This window comes from Schistocerca piceifrons, chromosome 2 (genome assembly GCF_021461385.2).
Source record: "Schistocerca piceifrons isolate TAMUIC-IGC-003096 chromosome 2, iqSchPice1.1, whole genome shotgun sequence".
NCBI lineage: Eukaryota > Metazoa > Arthropoda > Insecta > Orthoptera > Acrididae > Schistocerca > Schistocerca piceifrons.
Window position 1 is genome coordinate 740,993,674 of NC_060139.1, and position 21,497 is coordinate 741,015,170.

The following is a 21,497-nucleotide window of genomic DNA, read 5'->3' on the forward strand; positions in this document are numbered from 1 at the left end:
CTTCCTGCCTCCCCCGCTGGCTGCCCCTTTCCCCCTTCGGCCAGGCCTTCCTGCCTCCCACCCGGGCGGCTCACAATTCTTTTATGAATATGTGCATGTCAGCACCTACTTCTTTTCATGTGCTACAGCCTCCCAACACTGACTATCCTTACTTCTCTTTCTTTCTTGTGGTGGCAGCTTTTGATGTTGATCTGGCTACTTTAGTGGATGCTGATTTATTTTCAGCATTTTCATTTGTTTCTGTTATACTACTATTCTTTCAAAGTAATTTCGGTCCCCTTCGGGGTTTAATTTTCATATACAATTTTTTTTGTGTTGTGTGTACTGGTTTGGGAAGAACACCTTAAATAGTGCCTACTGCCTAGTGTTGAGAAGCCTGTGTGCTTGGTGACTGCGTAGATTCGTATATACGCTTAAAAGCCAAAGCGATACCAAATGTGATAGATGTAGTGAGGTTGTTATGTATTCTTTTGGAAGAGCCCTCTGACAACACAGGGGCCACACTTGTGATGCCTGAGCTGCTAGCTCTCTATGCATGCCAAGCAGTAATGAAACATATCAAATTGAACCAACACTATGACTGTTCTGATCAGCCTTATGAACATGTAAGTCTAAATATTTCTGTATGGACAGTTTTAATCCTACTGCTTACCTAACGTGGTTACCCACATCAAAAAGGGACAAGATAGATGACTGGGACCAAAACAATTTACAAAATACCTGGTGTGTGCTGGATCAGATAGAGATACTTTCATAGTGATAAAACCATTTATTATATTTTTTTATGCATCATCAGGGTGTATACACCCCAGGACAACTGGGAAATCCAGGAAAAACTCAGGAATTTTTTCATCCAGGAGAAAACTGGGAAAATCCCAGAAATTTTTCATTGTTTCATTGTTTCAGTGTTCAGTTAAATTTTTGTAATTTTTCAGGGTAAGAACTGATTCTCTGACAAAGACTGCTACTGCAGAGTAATACTGTAGCAATGAGACAAAATCACAGAAAAATGCTAGTATAAAACTTAAATTGCAAAGAAAATGTGCCATTTATAGCAACAAAACACAGTACACACGCAAGTGTCTGCTGTCAGCCAAATGTCAAAGACTACTTCATAACAACAAATTGCTTTCGAAAATTTGAAATTTGTGGTAAGGTCTTATGGGACCAAACTGTGAGGTCCCTAACTCAAACTAACATACGCTAAGGGCAACACTCACACACATGCCTGAGGGAGGACTCGAACCTCCGATGGGGGGGAGCCATGCAGACCGTGACAAGATTCCTCAGACTGCGCAGCTACGCTGTGCGGCCTCTGCTTTCAATGAGCATGATGTCACATTTGTTTAATTTAGAATTTAGTTTAGTTTGAGCTGTTGCCAGCAGGCTCATGCAGATGCGCAGTTCTGAAGTCGCGTATGAGTAGTACCTTCTCCCACTTCTTGGTACTTGAAGTGTGGCTGTTAGCTGTACAAGCAGTAGTTGCAAGCAGCCAGATGCTACCCGGAAAAATCTTTTTTGCATGTCCAGGCTGCCAGATTTGCACATGCGTGGAGCAGGCTGGGTTGTATTGGGTGGAGTCTCCATGTGACCTGCATTTATGTTTCCTGATTTTGCTGTTCTCTCTTCGTTTACAGCTCTCACATCAAATGAAAACAAAACGGATTTCTATGGCTGGGCGCTATCAGGTGGATTAAAACACATTCACATAATTATGGAAGACTAAAATATATTATTGGCAGTCGAGCAGATTTTATTTTATTTCCATGCTATTGCCAGTCAATCATCAATCACCTTGTAGAACAATGAAGTTATTTTTGTCAGTTTGCTAACGTTGTTGGCTAGTTTCAACTATTTTCTGAATTTAAAGTGAATGTTTTCATCTTTTGGCACATATGGCATTAAGCCATAATAAGGAAACAAACATGAGATAATACAGTATGGGTACTCCAAGAAAATTGGATTCCTGAAAACCAAACTGAAAAGCTTTAGCAGAATTTTACATATCTGCCTTGCATGAAAAACAGTGTTTTTCGATCACAAGACATGTCTGATACCTCGTCTAGGCTTGACATTATTTCTTAATTTGTGTTGTTTACATCTTAAATTTGCAGAATGCATTCTTCAGTAAATTATAGGCTCACAGCACACCGTGTTTTATCATTGTAACTCCTTACTTTATATTTACTCCTAGAGTAGCAATGTAAACTACCAATTATACAGTTTCTTGGCTTCACAAGTAATATTAATTTTTATGTAGTTTGCAAAAGTCATAAAAAACTTGGCATTCTGGTCCAATCTGCTGGAGTTGGCAATCATGTGTGCGTGACATGTGCTTGCTTGTGTGAATGAATTTTGTGTGTTTATCTTTTGTTTTCTGATGGAGGATGTGGCTGAAAACTCATATGTAAGAGTCTTTTTATTTGTACCTGTCTGCAACTAAATGTGTCAACTTTACAGTAAGTAACAGTCTATCTTTTCCCTATATTGTTGACATTCCAACCTGGATTTTCTGTTGTTCGATCTCTGGGGTATAGAAAAGACTTTTTTTTCAGTTTTGCAAGAAAATTTTAATCCTTTTTTCCTTCTTACTAGCTTTTTGTAGTGCTGTGTGGATTTAAACTTGATTGGAGGTGCTGCAGGACAGTGTTGCAGGAAAAAATAAAATTAAAGAAAATAAAATCTATGCTAAAGACACCAAACAGCAAAATATTAGGGTACCTTGAGTGGTAGTCTAGTTTTAAAATGAATATTGTGCCAAGGACTACTTTCTAATTTTGCATTCCTTATCTTGATAGGGTATGATAAAACAATTGTCCTAAGTACAATAATTTCATATGTCCCCTCCAAATAACATGCTGCAATGCTGCACATGGTCACATGATGCCCGACTACAAACAAAATTCCAAATAGAAATTTGACAAAAGGTGTATCAGCAGAGCAAACACCAAGTATGGGCTTCCTACGTCATTGTAGTTGTGCATGTGAAATAACGCCTGTTTTCTGGTGCTCTTTGGCAACTACTCAAAAGAAACATTTTTCAAAAAGGTTGCGGGAAAATATTGCGAATGGTCATTTGAGAAGCCTTACATTCAAAATAAACTTCCTTTTACATAAGATGAATTATGTTACATGTGAGAATATCAAATGAATCTCTTATATCAAGGAGTGTTTCGCTCTCATTCAATTCATTTCCAGAAGAGCAGACACTTGTTGTTGTTGTTGTGGTCTTCAGTCCTGAAACTGGTTTGATGCAGCTCTCCATGCTACCCTATCCTGTGCAAGCCTCTTCATCTCCCAGTACCTACTGCAACCTACATCCTTCTGAATCTGCTTAGTGTATTCATCTCTTGGTCTCCCTCTACGATTTTTACCCTCCACCCTGCCCTCCAATACTAAATTGGTGATCCCTTGATGCCTCAGAACATGTCCTACCAACCGATTCCTTCTTCTGGTCAAGTTGTGCCACAAACTTCTCTTCTCCCCAATCCTATTCAATACTTCCTCATTGGTTATGTGATCTACTCATCTAATCTTCAGCATTCTTCTGTAGCACCACATTTCGAAAGCTTCTATTCTCTTCTTGTCCAAACTATTTATCGTCCACGTTTCACTTCCATACATGGCTACACTCCATACAAATACTTCATGAAAAGACTGCCTGACATTTAAATCTATACTCGATGTTAACAAATTTCTCTTCTTCAGAAACGCTTTCCTTGCCATTGCCAGTCTACATTTTATATCCTCTCTACTTCGACCATCATCAGTTATTTTGCTCCCCAAATAGCAAAACTCCTTTACTACTTTAAGTGTCTCATTTCCTAATCTAATTCCCTCAGCATCACCCGACTTAATTCGACTACATTCCATTATCCTCGTTTTGCTTCTGTTGATGTTCATCTTATATCCTCCTTTCAAGAGACTCTCCATTCCATTCCATTCAACTGCTCTTCCAAGTCCTTTGCTGTCTCTGACAGAATTACAATGTCATCAGCGAACCTCAAAGTTTTTATTTCTTCTCCATGGATTTTAATACCTACTCCAAATTTTTCTTTTGTTTCCTTTACTACTTGCTCAATATACAGATTGAATAACATCTGGGAGAGGCTACAACCCTGTCTTACTCCCTTCCCAACCACTGTTTCCCTTTCATGTCCCTCGACTCTTATAACTGCCATCTGGTTTCTGTACAAATTGTAAATATCTTTCGCTCCCTATATTTTACCCCTGCCACCTTTAGAGTTTGAAAAAGAGTATTCCAGTCAACATTGTCAAAAGCTTTCTCTAAGTCTACAAATGCTAGAAACATAGGTTTGCCTTTCCTTAATCTTTCTTCTAAGATAAGTCGTAAGGTCAGTATTGCCTCATGTGTTCCAGTGTTTCTACGGAATCCAAACTGATATTCCCCGAGGTCGGCTTCTACTAGTTTTTCCGTTCGTCTGTAAAGAATTCGTGTTAGTATTTTGCAGCTGTGGCTTATTAAACTAATTGTTCGGTAATTTTCACATCTGTCAACACCTGCTTTCTTTGGGATTGGAATTATTATATTCTTCTTGAAGTCTGAGGGTATTTCGCCTATCTCATACATCTTGCTCACCAGATGGTATAGTTTTGTCAGGACTGTCTCTCCCAAGGCCGTCAGTTGTTCCAGTGGAATGTTGTCTACTCCCGGGGCCTTGTTTTGACTCATGTCTTTCAGAGCTCTGTCAAACTCTTCACGCAGTATCGTATCTCCCATTTCATCTTCATCTACCTCCTCTTCCATTTCCATAATATTGTCCTCAAGTACATCGCCCTTGTATAGGCCCTCTATATACTCCTTCCACCTTTCTGCTTTCCCTTCTTTGCTTAGAACTGGGTTTCCATCTGAGCTCTTGACATTCATACAAGTCGTTCTCTTATCTCCAAAGGTCTCTCTAATTTTCCTGTAGGCAGTATCTATCTCACCCCTAGTGAGATAAGCCTCTACATCCTTACATTTGTCCTCTAGCCATCCCTGCTTAGCCATTTTGCACTTCCTGTCGATCTCATTTTTGAGACGTTTGTATTCCTTTTTGCCTGCTTCATTTACTGCATGTTTATATTTTCTCCTTTCATCATTTAAATTCAATATTTCTTCTGTTACCCAAGGATTTCTACTAGTCCTCGTCTTTTTACCTACTTGATCCTCTGCTGCCTTCACTACTTCATCCCTCAGAGCTACCCATTCTTCCTCTACTGTATTTCTTTCCCCCATTCCTGTCAATTGTTCCCTTATGCTCTCCCTGAAACTCTGTACAACCTCTGGTTCTTTCAGTTTATCCAGGTCCCATCTCCTTAAATTCCCACCTTTTTGCAGTTTCTTCAGTTTTAATCTACAGGTCATAACCAATAGATTGTGGTCAGAGTCCACATCTGCCCCTGGAAATGTCTTATAATTTAAAACCTGGTTTCTAAATCTCTGTCTTACCATTATATAATCTATCTGATACCTTTTAGTACCTCCAGGGTTCTTCCATGTGTACAATCTTCTTTCATGGTTCTTAAACCAAGTGTTAACTATGAGTATGTTGTGCTCTGTGCAAAATTCTACCAGGCGGCTTCCTCTTTCATTTCTTAGCCCCAATCCATATTCACCTACTACGTTTCCTTCTCTCTCTTTTCCTACACTCGAATTCCAGTCACCCATGACTATTAAATTTTCGTCTCCCTTCACTATCTGAATAATTTCTTTTATTTCATCATACATTTCTTCAATTTCTTCGTCATCTGCAGAGCTAGTTGGCATATAAACTTGTACTACTGTAGTAGGTGTGGGCTTCGTATCTATCTTGGCCACAATAATGCGTTCACTGTGCTGTTTGTAGTAGCTTACCCACATTCCTATTTTCCTATTCATTATTAAACCTACTCCTGCATTACCCCTATTTGATTTTGTGTTTATAACCCTGTAGTCACCTGATCAGAAGTCTTGTTCCTCCTGCCACCGAACTTCACTAATTCCCACTATATCTAACTTTAACCTATCCATTTCCCTTTTTAAATTTTCTAACCTACCTGTTCGATTAAGGGATCTGACATTCCACGCTCCGATCCGTAGAACGCCAGTTTTATTTCTCCTGATAACGACATCCTCTTGAGTAGTCCCCGCCCGGAGACCCGAATGGGGGACTATTTTACCTCCGGAATATTTTACCCAAGAGGACGCCATCATCATTTAATCATACAGTAAAGCTGCATGCCCTCAGGAAAAATTACAAAAAATTTCACCGGCACATTTTTATATATATATATATATATATATATATCTCCTGAAGGGTAATAGATGCAAAAAAGACAAATATTATATGTGAAAGCTTAGCTTTCCTTGTAGCTAAACTGGATGTATATTAATTTAAACCATAAACTTTTCCTGTTTGTATGTTTGCGGTACTTAACAATGATGTTGCTATTGACTGACTGCATCCTGTGTTCTATGGTTTGAACGTCGGCAGTCATTGGCTGGTGAGTTAACTTGATGTAAGCACATCGCAGTCTTGATTCCGGTGTCTCTGAAACTAAAGTGCTGTGTTCGATGGGAATTCATATTTATAATTAATATGCAGCATACATATTGCTACACATAAAAGACCTCTCAAAATGTGCAATTTTTTTTTTTTGCTCGATTTTGTTTCCGAAAGGACCAGAAAGTTCTGTGCCAGTGTACATAACCTTTACCCAGCCCCACATCTACGATGTTTCCAAACCAGGGCAAAAACTTGGTACTGTTAAGAATTGATACTCCAACAAAGGATATTACTGTATCCCGCTACTGCAGAATAATACTGCAACAATAAAATGTGAACGAGAAAAAGAAAAACTTAAATAAAACATAAATTGCAAAGGAAATGTGCCATATACAACAACAAAACACAGTGCGCATACAAGCCTTTTTCAGCAGCAAAATGTGTCAAATTCTTTAGAAAGACTACGCAATGCTTCATAACAACAAATTGCCTCGAATGAGTGTGACGTCACAACTGTTTACATTAGATTCGTTTTAGCAGTTACGAGCAGGCTCATGCGCATGCGCAGTTGAGTGGCGTATGAGTAGTACCTTCTCTCGTTTCTGGCTACAGAAATGTGGCTGTTAGCTGTGTAATCAGTCGCAACAAGAAGCTAGATGCAACAGGGAAAAATTTTACTGGGTCACCAAAGCTGCCAGATTCACGCCCGGATCTATGAGGGGGTGATTCATATTCTTGAGGAGAAAAAACGTAGTTTCACAAAGCGCCTTACATCCAGTGCACGTTGGTCTATCGATTACTCATATGATTTTGATGTGCATCCTTGTTCGTTTTTGAACACACTCTGTAAGTTGATTTCTGAATGAATCGTAAGCCGCACGAGGTAGCTGTGCGGTGTAGGGAGACTTGTCACGGTTCGCACGGCTGCCCCTGTCGGAGGTTTGAATCCTCCCTCAGGCATGGATGTATGTGTTGTCCTTAGCGTAAGTTAGATTAAGTAGTGTGTAAGTCTAGGGACCGATGACATCAGCAGTTTGGTCCCATGGTAGAAAAAATCATAAGTTGATTTTTGAATGCATGCATAGTGTACGTGATGCAGGCAAAAGAGGACCGTGCTATACAAGCTGAGCGGAATAAAGCCGAATGAGTGATTATGTGGTTGATTGGGTTTGCAAATGATCAGCGTTGTTATAATTATAACTAGGGAAATCCATAATTTCACACTACAAGAGTGGAAAGAAACGACTAACAGGAATAATAGGTAAGAAAGATTATGTATTATCGTCTCAGTGTATCCAGGAAAACTAAATTTTTGGCCAGAGCGCTACACTAGTAAGGGCCAGTTGTACAGTCCCCGTCTAGCAGCCGCAAAGTTCTATTCTGGAAGTAATGCGGAAAATGGTTTGTACGAATGTAACAACTCCTAACCGGAGAATAATCAGGAATAGCTAAACCGGTGATTCTGGCAGGGTTAGTGAAGTTAACCGGCGAATAAGTTTTTACAAAGGCAGGAATAGTTCCAGAATTGGTCATGACAAGATTGTTTGTTAGAACGAGGAAAGAGAAGACATGGGGATATCACACAAATTAGGGAAGAATATGACGATTCCAAAATTAAATAAAAATCTCGTACTACTACTTTTAGATCTCATGCTCGAGAAATGGAGCGTATGAATGAAATGTGAAACTATTTTCTAACATAAAGCTTCTTGCTTGTAGTAGGCCTAATAGGCATTTTATGTTGGTCTTCATGAATTATATTCTGTTGTGTTATAAAAATGACCATTTGTGCCAAAACAGTCTCGTTTATTTGGTGTGTGTTACAAATGCAGTGTTAGAATGGCTTATTTTGTTTTATTTAGCAGGCAGTGACAAAATAGACATAATCAGATCAAGAAACCGCACCAGTCTTGGGCATTATTTATGTTAGCAACTTTTTCAGTATTAGATAACGACATTTCGATTTTTCATGTAGCAAAACGTTTGACAAACTTTGATGAGGTAATAGATTCTGTTGCAGAAAGGAAAGCGCACCGTGTAAAGCGGTAGCAAGATTAGAGAGAAAACTATGCTAGGAGCTAAGGATTGAAGAAATGTGTACTGTATTGCTTGTCTCTTGTCTTCACTGGTTTTATGTACCGTATGCTATATTTATATAGTAGAGGCAAACATTCCACATGGGAAAAATATATCTAAAAACAAAGATGATGTAACTTACCAAAGGAAAGTGTTGGTATGTTGATAGACACACAAACACACACACAAAATTCAAGCTTTCGCAACCCACGGTTGCTTCATCAGGAAAGAGGGAAGGACAGGGAAAGACGAAAGGATGTGGGTTTTAAGGGAGAGGGTAAGGAGTCATTCCAATCCCGGGAGTGGAAAGACTTACCTTAGGGGGAAAAAAGGACAGGTATAAACTCGCGCACACACACACGCGCACACACACACACACACACACACACACACACACACACATCCATCTGCACATATACAGACACTAGCAGACATACGTAAAGGCAAAGAGTTTGGGCAGAGATTTCAGTCGAGGCGGAAGTACAGAGGCAAAGGTGTTGTTGAAAGACAGGTGAGGTATGAGCGGCGGCAACTTGAAATTAGCGGAGGTTGAGGCCTGGTGGGTAACAGGAAGAGAGGATATATTGAAGGGCAAGTTCTTATCTCTGGAGTTCTGATAGGTTGGTGTTAGTGAAAAGTATACAGATAACTCGGACGGTGTAACATTGTGCCAAGATGTGCTGGCCATGCACCAAGGCATGTCTAGCCACAGGGTGATCCTCATTACCAACAAACACTGTCTGCCGTGTCCATTCATTCGAATGGACAGTTTGTTGCTGGTCATTCCCACATAGAAAGCTTCACAGTGTAGGCAGGTTAGTTGGTAAATCACGTGGGTGCTTTCACACGTGGCTCTGCCTTTGATCGTGTACACCTTCCGGGTTATAGGACTGGAGTAGGTGGTGGTGGGAGGGTGCATGGGACAGGTTTTACACCGGGGGCGGTTACAAGGGTAGGAGCCAGAGGGTAGGGAAGGTGGTTTGCGGATTTCATAGGGATGAACCAAGAGGTTATGAAGGTTAGGTGGACGGCGGAAATACACTCTTGGTGGAGTGGGGAGGATTTCATGAAGGATGGATCTCATTTCACGGCAGGATTTGAGGAAGTCGTATCCTTGCTGGAGAGCCACATTCAGAGTCTGATCCAGCCCCGGAAAGTATCCTGTCACAAGTGGGGCACTTTTGGGGTTCTTCTGAGGGAGGTTCTGGGTTTGAGGGGATGAGGAAGTGGCTCTCGTTATTTGCTTCTGTACCAGGTCGGGAGAGTAGTTGCGGGATGTGAAAGCTGTTTTCAGGTTGTTGGTGTAATGGTTCAGGGATTCTGGACTGGAGCAGATTCGTTCACCACGAAGACATAGGCTGTAGGGAAGGGACCGTTTGATATGGAATGGGTGGCAGCTGTCGTAATGGAGGTACTGTTGCTTGTTGGTGGGTTTGATGTGGACGGATGTGTGAAGCTGGCCATTGGACAGATGGAGGTCAACGTCAAGGAAAGTGGCGTGGGATTTGGAGTAGGACCAGGTGAATCTGATGGAATCAAAGGAGTTGAGGTTGGAGAGGAAATTCTGGAGTTCTTCTTCACTGTGAGTCCAAATCATGAAGATGTCATCAATAAATCTGTACCAAACTTTGGGTTGGCAGGCCTGGTTAACCAAGAAGGCATCCTCTAAGCGACCCATAAATAGGTTGGCGCACGAGGGGGCCATCCTGGTACCCATGGCTGTTCCCTTTAATTGTTGGTATGTCTGGCCTTCGGAAGTGAAGAAGTTATGAGTCAGGATGAAGGTGGCTAAGGTAATGAGGAAAGAGGTTTTAGGTAGGGTGGCAGGTGATCGGCGTGAAAGGAAGTGCTCCATCGCAGTGAGGCCCTGGACGTGCGGAATATTTGTGTATAAGGAAGTGGCATCAATGGTTACAAGGATGGTTTCCGGGGGTAACAGATTGGTAAGGGTTCCAGGCGTTCGAGAAAGTGGTTGGTGTCTTCGATGAAGGATGGAAGACTGCATGTAATGGGTTGAATGTGTTGATCTACGTAAGCAGAGATATGTTCTGTGGGGGCTTGGTAACCAGCTACAATGGGGCGGCCGGGATGATTGGGTTTGTGAATTTTAGGAAGTAGGTAGAAGGTAGGGGTGCGGGGTGTCTGTGTGGTCAGGAGGTTGATGGAGTCAGGTGAAAGGTTTTGTAGGGGGCCTAAGATTCTGAGGATTCCTTGAAGCACCGCCTGGGCATCAGGAATGGGGTTACCATGGCAAACTTTGTATGTAAATCCCATTCCTGATGTCCAGGCAGAGCTTCAAGGAATCCTCAGAACCTTAGGCCCCCTACAAAACCTTGCACCTGACTCCATCAACCTCCTGACCCCACCGACTCCCCAAACCCCTACCTTCTACCTGCTTCCTAAAATTCACAAACCCAATCATCCCGGCCGCCCTATTGTAGCAGGCTACCAAGCCCTCACAGAACATATCTCTGCCTACATAGATCAACACCTTCAACCCATTACGTGCAGTCTCCCATCCTTCATCAAAGACACCAACCACTTTCTCGAACGCCTGGAGTCCTTACCAATCTGTTACCCCGGAAACCGTCCTTGTAACCATTGATGCCACTTCCTTATACACAAATATTCCGCGCGTCCAGGGCCTCACTGCGATGGAGCACTTCCTTTCACGCCGATCACCTGCCACCCTACCTAAAACCACTTTCCTCATTACCTTAGCCACCTTCATCCTGGCTCACAGCATCTTCACTTTCGAAGACCAGACATACCAACAATTAAAGGGAACAGTCATGGATACCATGATGGCCCCCTCGTACGCCAACCTATTTATGGGTCGCTTAGAGGAAGCCTTCTTGCTTAAACAGGCCTGCCAACCCAAAGTTTGGTACAGATTTATTGATGACATCTTCATGATCTGGACTCACAGTGAAGAACTCCAGAATTTCCTCTCCAACCTCAACTCCTTTGATTCCATCAGATTCACCTGGTCCTACTCCAAATCCCATGCCACTTTACTTGACGTTGACCTCCATCTGTCCAATGGCCAGCTTCACACGTCCGTCCACATCAAACCCACCAACAAGCAAGTGCCTCCATTATGACAGCTGCCACCCATTCCACATCAAACGGTCCCTTCCCTACAGCCTAGGTCTTCGAGGCAAACGAATCTGCTCCAGTCCAGAATCCCTGAACCATTACACCAACAACCTGAAAACAGCTTTCACATCCCGCAACTACCCTCTCGACCTGGTACAGAAGCAAATAACGAGAGCCACTATCTCATCCCCTCAAACCCAGAACCTCCAACAAAAGTGCCCCACTTGTGACAGGATACTTTCCGGGACTGGATCAGACTCTGAATGTGGCTCTCCAGCAGGGATACGACTTCCTTAAATCCTGCCGTGAAATGAGATCCATCCTTCATGAAATCCTCCCCACTCCACCAAGAGTGTATTTCCGCCGTCCACCTAACCTTCATAACCTCTTGGTTCATTCCTATGAAATCCGCAAACCACCTTCCCTACCCTCTGGCTCCTACCCTTGTAACTGCCCCCAGTGTAAAACCTGTCCCATGCACCCTCCCACCATCACCTACTCCAGTCCTGTAGCCCGGAAGGTGTACACGATCAAAGGCAGAGCCACGTGTGAAAGCACCCACGTGATTTACCAACTAACGTGCCTACACTGTGAAGCTTTCTATGTGGGAATGACCAGCAACAAACTGTCCATTCGAATGAATGGACACAGGCAGACAGTGTTTGTTGGTAATGAGGATCACCCTGTGGCTAAACATGCCTTGGTGCACGGCCAGCACATCTTGGCACAGTGTTACACCGTCCGGGTTATCTGGATACTTCTAACTAACACCAACCTATCAGAACTTCAGAGATAGGAACCTGTCCTTCAATATATCCTCTCTTCCCGTTACTCACCAGGCCTCAACCTCCGCTAATTTCAAGTTGCCGCCGCTCATACCTCACCTGTCTTTCAACAACACCTTTGCCTCTGTACTTCCGCCTCGACTGAAATCTCTGCCCAAACTCTTTGCCTTTACACATGTCTGCTTGTGTCTGTATATGTGCGGATGGATGTGTGTGTGTGTGTGTGTGTGTGTGTGTGTGTGTGTGAGAGAGAGAGAGAGAGAGAGAGGCAGGCAGGATGTCAAACAGGATGACTGGCAGCTGGAGAGGCACCACAGGACATTTTAATTTCCACTGTCCTAATATAGTTTGATAGCATCCAGTACAAAATATACGCATTTCAATGCCACGGAGCGAAATACAGTGACGTGCGATAGAGGAATGCTGTGTGAGGAGGAGTGGCACTGCGCTCTGGCACACTTAAGACCAAATAACATGTCCTACATTTCCTTGAACATGTATGTTTTATGTATCAGACATCTTCAGATAGATGTATGCCACAAAATGAACATATTTTTGAAAATTCGATTTTTTAAAATTTTTGATGTCGTGTCCCAAACGCTGGAGGGAGGGGGGCTGGGAGGGGGAGGGGGAGAGTGGGTCGCCACTATCTTAGTGTTGTCCTGGTTCGGAAATATTTTAGATCCGAGGCTGATGCGCAGAGGAGTATGAGTTATAGTGGGGAAGTGAGTAGTCTTCACGTGACCCGTGTTTACATTTAGTGATTTTGCTTTTTTCTCTTCGTTTACTGCTCTCACGTCAAATGAAACCAAAATGGCCGGGAGCTATCAGGTGAATTAAAATAAATTCACATAATTATGAAAGGCTAATATATGTTATTAGTTTCAGCTGTTATTTTATTTCCACTTTTCTGACAGCCATGCATTAATCGCCTTGTAGAACAATGAAGTTATTTTTGTTGGTTTGCTAAAGAAGTTTGGCTTTTATTAATCTTTTAAGCCGAGGCATTCACTGTGTTTAAAACAAAGTGTTTTAGTTCCAGGCTATTGGCTAATTTCAACTGTACGCTACATTTCAAGTGCACATTTTCATCTATGAATATCTGCTGCCATCGGCTGGCGGAATCATGTGACATAAGCTATGACTGACTTACAAAAACGCATCGCAATCTCGATTGAAATGGTTCGGAAATTAATATCCGGTGTTTGGTGAAATCCAAATTCGTACTTTCATAACACGAAAATATGCAGCGTACATGTTGCTGCGTATCAAAAATCTTTCCAAAAGGAGTTTTCTTCCCTGAGTTTCATTTTCTAAAGTGCCGGGAAATTCTACGCCCGTGTATAAAAACATAACCATTCAAAGGATTGATGAGTTTTACAGTTCCGAGGGAAAATATGCTGTCACTTAATAACATGGAAAAAGTGTGTTTTCATTTGGGAGAAAGCTTATTTTTAACCGGGAAATCGGGGAAAAACCTGGGAATTTTTTTTCCTTGTCCGCGTATACAGTCTGCATGCTTTGATTCTCTTTGGTTCCGGTTTTCCCACAGTCCATGTTTCACTATCATACAATGCTGTGCTCCAGACACAAATTCTCAGAAATTATTTCCTTAAATTAAGGCCTATATTTGATACTAGTAGACTTCTCTTGGCCAGAAATGCCCTTTTTGAAATTGTAGGTCTGATTTTGAGGTCATCCTTGCTCCATACGTCATTGGTTATTTTGCTGTCTATGTGGCAGAATTCATTAACTTCATCTACTTCATGACCATCAATCCTGATGTTACGTTTCTCGCTGTTCTCATTTCTGCTATTTCTCATTGCTTTCGTCTTTCTTCAATTTGCTCTCAGTCCATATTCTGTACTCAGTAGACTGTTCATTCCATTCAGCGGATCATGTAATTTGTCTTCACGTTCACTCAGGATAGCAATGTCATCAGCAAATTGTATCATTGATGTCCTATCACCCTGAATTTTAATCCCACTCCTGAACCTTTATCATTGCTTCTTCATGTACAGATTGAATAGTAGGGATGAAAGACTACATCCCTGTCTTACACCTTTTTTAATCCGAGCACTTCGTTTTGGTTGTCCATTCTTATTAGTCCCTCTGGGCTCCTGTGCATATTGTGCATTTTACCTCTCTTCTATTGTTTACCCTACCTTTCTCAGAATTTTGAACATCTTGCACCATTGTACATTGTCGAACGCTTTTTCCAGCTCAACAAATCCTATGAATGTGTCTTGATTTTTCCTTAGTCTTGCTTCCATTATCAACCGCAGTGGTAGAATTGCCTCTCTGGTGCCTTTAACTTTACTAAAGCCAAGCTGATTGTCATCCAACATATCCTCAATTTTCTTTTCCATTCTTTTGTGTATTTGTCATTTTTATTTGTTTTCTGTCTTTCCCTTAGTTGCTCTAAATTCGTGGAGAACATGTATTTCAGGCCACTGATCATGCTTCCAAAATAAATGAAACGAAACGTGTATGGCAACAAACAAACTGCCTTCATTTAGCTGTGTAGACAGTACACACCTCTATGAACTTTTGTATATTACTCTTGTCAGCAACTTGGGTGCATGAGCTGTTAATTGGATTGTGCGGAAACTCTTGCACTTGTCAGCTCTTGCAGTCTTCCCAATTGTGTGGATTTGGTCTTAAGTGTGCCAAAGTGCAGTGCCACGCCTCTTCGCACAGCATTCTTCTGTTGCAAGTCACTGTATTTCATTCTGTGGAATTGAAACGTGTATATTTTGTAATAGAAACCATCAACCTTATATTCAGCACAGTGGAAATTAAAATGTCCTGTGGTGCCTCTCCTGCTCCTAGTCAGTCTGTTTGGCACCGTACTTCCCTCTAAAAAACCTCATAATTAATATTGGGTGGGATTATTTGTAATCGGGAGAATAAGAAGTCCTCAGAAAATTTGGACTCTCTATTGTCTATTAGCTAATAACTTCCTCTTTTGTGGGACATAAAATTAAATATAATAAACATAAAACAAGTAAAGACAAGATATATGCAAGACGATGCAGTACACATTTCTTCAATCCTTAGGGCCCAGCATTTTTTTCTCTTTAAATTTGCTACAGCTTTACATGGTGTGCTTTCCTTTCTGCAAAAGAATCTATTATCTCATGAAAGTTTGTCAAATGTTTTACTACGTGAAAAATTAAAATGTCATTTTGTCGAATACTGAAAAAGCTATTAATACAAATAGTACCCACGACTGGTGTGGTTTCTCAATTTGATTATGTTGTTTGTCACTGTTTGCTAGATAAAAGGAAGGCCTTTCTAATATTGCAGCAGTTGTAACACACACAAATGAGCGAGACTATTTCGGCACAGGTGGTCATTTTTATCTGCCTCATTTACATGAATAACATGACAGAATACAATTGATGAAGTACCAATATCAAATGCCTATTAGGCGCACTACAAGCAAAAAGTTTTATGTTTGGAAATAGTTTCACACTTCATTCATACGCACCAATTTCTCAAGCATGAGATTGATAGGTAGTAGTACGAAATTTTTATATAAAATTAAAGTTGTCGTATTCTTCCATATAATTTGTGTGATGTCCCTGTTTTTTGTCCTTCCTCGTTCTATCGATCTTGTCATTACTAATTCTGTAACTACTCCTGCATTGTCAAAACTTATTCTTCACTTAACTTGACTAACCCTACCACTATCAGCAGTTTAGTTATCCTGCGTTTAGTTTTCAATTACGTGTTGTTATGTGTTCGTAAAACGCGTTTTCCACCTTATTCCGAGAGTAGTACTTATGTGGCTGCTAACTGGGGACAGTACAACTGGCCCTTAGTATTGTAGAGATCTGGCAAAAATTTTCTGTCAAAATTTCATTTCCTTGAATAACAGACTAGATTAATATGTAATCTTTCTTATCAGTTATTCCTGTTAGTCGTTTATGTCCACTCTGGTAGTCTGAATCTATGGATTTCACTCGTAATAATAATAACGCTGATCATTCACACACCGGATCAACTACAGAAACAAATAGTGATTGGCATTCACCTGTTTTTGTTTGTTCAGCTTAGCTCGTATAGCCCCATCCCCTTTTGTCTGTGGGGAAAGTTTATTTCTAGATGTGACGGTGATTCCCCAGGCAGAGACATCACATAGGCCTACATTATGCATGCATTCAAAAATCAACTTGTGATTCACTCTGAAATCCACTTAGAATGTATTCAAAAATGTTCAGAAACCAACAGGGATGCATTTCAAAATCATATGAATGATTGATAGACTAACGTGTGCGGAATGTGAAGGGCTTTGTAAAAGAAGTTTTTTTTTACTTCAAGTATATGAATTTGGTGCCCCCTGAAACTGCCACCCAGGGCTGGTACCCCAGTTTTGCCCCTTCATAGATCTGGGCCTGCCTTTACCATTCAATGGATTGATACGTTTTACAGTTCTGAGGGAAAGTAAACTGTCACTAAACATGAAGAAGTGTACTTTCACGTGTTAAAATGTGTATTTTTACCTTGGAAATTTTTTTTATAACTTTAAAATACTGGAACATCTGGGAATTTTTTTCCTCCTCCAAGTGTATACCCTGATCATATAGATGTAGGTCACTATTGATTGAGGCTGCCTCTGCTGGTCTCAAACTCTTCAGGCATATGAACAGCTGCTGACATGCCAGTGGCTATTGCCCCACATAAAACTTGGAATTAGTGTAAGAAATTACTTTTACAGAGACCTTACACTCCATGCAGGTGAGGAGCTACGAGGTAAATCTTGAATGATGAGATTTACCTTTTTCAGACATGTACAAAAAGGTCGCAAGGATAACCAAACAGGTATAGGCACTTTTTTCTTAGCCTTTGAAGGAAATATGGAGCAGTATGTGGATCAGGCTGGTATGTAGGTCAGAGCAAACAAGTGGTCTCGAGTGCTCATGTATGGGGAGGACACCCCACCCACATCCGACTCCTCCTCAACCCAGTTATGGGTGAAGACAATTAAGGAGTAAAGAATACTGTCTAGTCAGGAGATACAGAACAGGAAAAGTGAGAAGGCTAAAAATATAATGTACAGCAGTTGGACTGTCAATAATAAAAACAAGGTGAGAGAAATATGTAAGGCAGTAGGTGAATTTTCCCAGGGCTCTAACAAAGTGCTGCCCCTAAAATGGAAAATAGGAAGAAAAAAAATAAAAAAAATTGCAAACTGCATCTTAAAGCAATTAAAACAAGAATGAAAGAGGGAGGAAAGTGGGAGCTGGTAAAGGAGATAAGGTCGAGGGCCCCCAGACTCAGCGTGCTGTGAGAGACGCCCCAGTCCCAAACCCCGCTCCAAATTTAGTTTGAAATCTTATATCTGAGAATTAAAACCACTTTCCCGGAGAAAACAGAGAACTATTTCAACTATCTGTGAATCGTCCACCATTGTTGGAGCCAAAGAATTCAGAAGAAGATGCTAGCATGGACCAGGAGAGGCATTAACATCAATATATCAGCTACTGTCTGTAATGTTCTGGAACCTTATGTGGGGGGTGACTCATTACATATATTAAGCAATGGGTTAGCCTGGTATGACTGATGTGGAGGTGACATAGGACAATGGATTCCATCCAGAAGGAATGGAAAGAGTGCCATGCAGCAGTAGTCTCCTTGATAGTGTGGAGCTTATTTGAGGGGCCAGTAACCCACCATATGTTGTTCCATCTCTGAGTGAACAGAGGCATTATTTGCACACCTAAATCTTCACCTGGGTTTATCAAGGCAAATGTGGAGGTGAGTAATCTCTTCTCTGCCCAAATGGTTGCCCAGTCCATTCCTTGGAACCAAGAGAAATACAACTGAGCAAGCAGTATGTCTAAGGTCAGAGAGAGGATCGTGAAAAATTGATATCATAGGATGACAAAGGTAACAGTGATCAGTGGAGACGACTTGTTGACTCACTGCAAATTAAAAGTTAGTCAAGGGAGGCTTATTTAATATAATGTAGGGTGCTGCTAATGGTTATCATCTCCATCGTAAAAACACTGCATGTTCCTAACAGTGAATGTTGTCCCTGATTTCTTAGAGATTTAAAAGCACGTCCTGTCCTATCCATGGTTTTAGAGCTGGTGGTGCAAATGTAAATGACGATAGCACCCCCGATACTCTTGGAGAATGGAAATTAATAGGTGCGGGCAACAAACTTTGGGACTTGTATAAATCTGTTCCAATTCATGGCCTAAGTACCAGCTGATGGGGGGGGGGGGGGGGGGGAGTACATTCTAAGGAGGTTAGGCAGAGGTCACGGCAAAAAACTGTGAGGCGCATTCTAACTGGCAATCCCACCCGAGGGTAGGTGTCTGGGGGTTAGTGCCCACATATGGAGGGGGGAAAAAAAGAGATAAGGTGGGGGATGAGGAAATTCTTGGATGGTGATACGCTTAAGTGAGCAACAGGTGATAATATTGGAACTGAAAAGGGAAGGTTCCACTTCAGCAAGGAGACTGTCTACATGACTAGTCCAACAGGTGCCAGTGGCCTGGCAAATGCAGTGATGATGGACTGGGTGTAACAATTTCAAAGCGGAAGGTGCTACAGAGCCATAAACACGGCAACCGTAGTCCAGTCAGGACAAGACCAGTGCCCATTAAATACAGTGAAAAGTAGTGTGATCCGCACCTCAAGAGGTGTGGCCAGGGAAGCAGAGAGTTTAACTTTCTGCATGCAACTAGTCCTCAGTTGCCAAATATGGACAGCAAAGTCAGCTTTTAATCAAAGAGGAGACCCAGAAAATGGGACTGTGCTACAGCTTCCAAGTACTTGGCACCCATGTACAGTTCTGGGTCATGGTGAACCATGGTGTGACTGTAGAAATGTGTGACCCACATTGTTATAGTAGAGAATTGGAAACTTTGGGAAAGGGTCCAAGCGGAGGCCATTTGGATGTTGCCATGCAGCTGGTATTCATTCGAGGCCACGCATTGGGACCTGTACCGTATGCACAAGTCATTGAACTACAGCACAGGGGTGGACAGAGGTCACTAGCCCATTGATGATGATGATGATGATGATGATGATGAGGATGAATGTGTGTCTCAGCACAGAGCCCTATGAGATGCCATTCTCTTGGACATGTGAAGAGCTGAGTGCGAACTTTAATCTGGAGCAACCAATGGAATAAAAATTGGCTAGGATCCTTGAAAGCCCTAATCAAAGATGGTTAGTAAAATATGATGATGCCAAGCAGTGTTGTATGTCTTATGTAGGGCAAAAAAAAACATGATGAGGTGTTGGCATTTAGAAAAAGTTTGTCAGATCATTGTTTCCAACATAACCAGATAGTCAGCTGTAGATCTTTTCTCTCAAAAACCACACTGAATGGTGGACAAAAGGTCCTGATTCAAGAGACCTGTATAATCTGCAGGTAACAGTCCTTTTAAGTTGTTGGCAAAGCATGTTGGTGAGGCTAATCTGTTGTTAGCTATCAACAGACATTGAGTTTTTGCCTGGCTTAAGGATTCACCATCACGAAGAGAATCGGTCTGTCAGGCAGTGATATGAAGCAACAGGATCACTGGGAAAAGATCATTGTCACAAAAAGCAACATGAAGTGATCAATGTGGCGAAGTCATGAGATTGGGGGAAAGAGATCATAAGGTTAATAGACTAAAAGGTGCCATGAGTGGCACTGAAATGAGTAGGGTACTGTCATTGATGAGACACAGATCAAGATCAGAAAGAAGCTAGTGAATCAGAAGGCCCCTAACAAAAAAGTTGTACTTCCCCACAGGGGTGGTGTGCATTGAAATTACCAAGTGAGATGAAACTGGATGGGAGGAGAGCTATCGAGTTTAGGTGGTCACTGACATCGTCTTTGTAAACTAATGTTCAGACATCTGCAATTGCCCCTCTGGGGCCATTGTGATTCCAACAAAATGAAGCACTTCAGAATGGTCATCAGTGAAGTGCATTTCATAGGAGGTGATACAGACTGCAGAATAACTGTAAATTAGTTGCTGCAGTTCTGTCAGGTGACAGTAATTGGGCACAGTTCCACTGAATCAGGATGCTGAATGTGCCATAGTTAGGCTTGAAGGAGCCTGGAGGGCCAGTCATGTACCAGGACCACAGTCTGTTACTGGTACTGGTGGGACATCATCAATGAATATTGGCTAAGAAACTGATAGCGGTCACGGGAGTAGGCTTCCTCCGATTCTTCTTTTTCTTCTTCATAACTTATGGTGGTAGAGATTGTTGTGAGAGGGCTTATGCACTGCAGGTGTGAAGCTGGATGAAAAGCTGTCAGCCCTGGAACCAACAGACCATAGTTCCTTCAGTCGTCAGCTGGTGTTGGTCCTGTGATCTGTGGGATTCCAGGGAAAAATTTCCGAGAGGGAGTCCTGTCACCAGTAGAAGCTGGAGGAGGAAACTGCTTCTTTGGCAGAGTGAGAGCAGTGGTTCCTGAAGATGGTGTCACGGGAACCATGAGAGTGGAAGGTGATGGTAGATAAGATGAAAAAATTGAGGGGCAGGGGGGGGGGGGGGGTGGCAGGCAACAGTGATTTCTGGGCAATTGGTTATCATATCAACAGGATGTGAGGATTGAATTTTTTTCTTGCCTCAGTGTATGACAGGCAGTCAAGTGATTTGTATTCTTGTATTTTCTATTCTTTTTAAAATACTGGGCAAACTGCTTCACAAATACAACCATAGTGTGTTCGTCCACAGCCTTCTCATTTTGGGTCTGGTGTGGAATGGGAGAACGAGGTGTAAATATAGGAAAGCCCTCATGGAAGGCAGGACATAAGGTTCCACATTCCACCCACCCTCTCGCCCTCCACCCGCCCTCTCGCCCTCCACCCGCCCTCTCCTCGCCCTCCACCCGCCCTCTCCTCGCCCTCCACCCGCCCTCTCCTCGCCCTCCACCCGCCCTCTCCTCGCCCTCCACCCGCCCTCTCCTCGCCCTCCACCCGCCCTCTCCTCGCCCTCCACCCGCCCTCTCCTCGCCCTCCACCCACCCTCTCCTCGCCCTCCACCCGCCCTCTCCTCGCCCTCCACCCGCCCTCTCCTCGCCCTCCAC

The 21,497-nt window shown here is 42.2% G+C and overlaps 1 protein-coding gene across 1 annotated transcript in view; it reads left to right on the forward strand.

Moving 5' to 3' along the window:
- LOC124776229 (GRIP and coiled-coil domain-containing protein 2-like) overlaps positions 1 to 21,497 on the forward strand; it is a 282,612-nt gene that overhangs the window by 40,924 nt on the left and 220,191 nt on the right. The window lies entirely within an intron of this gene.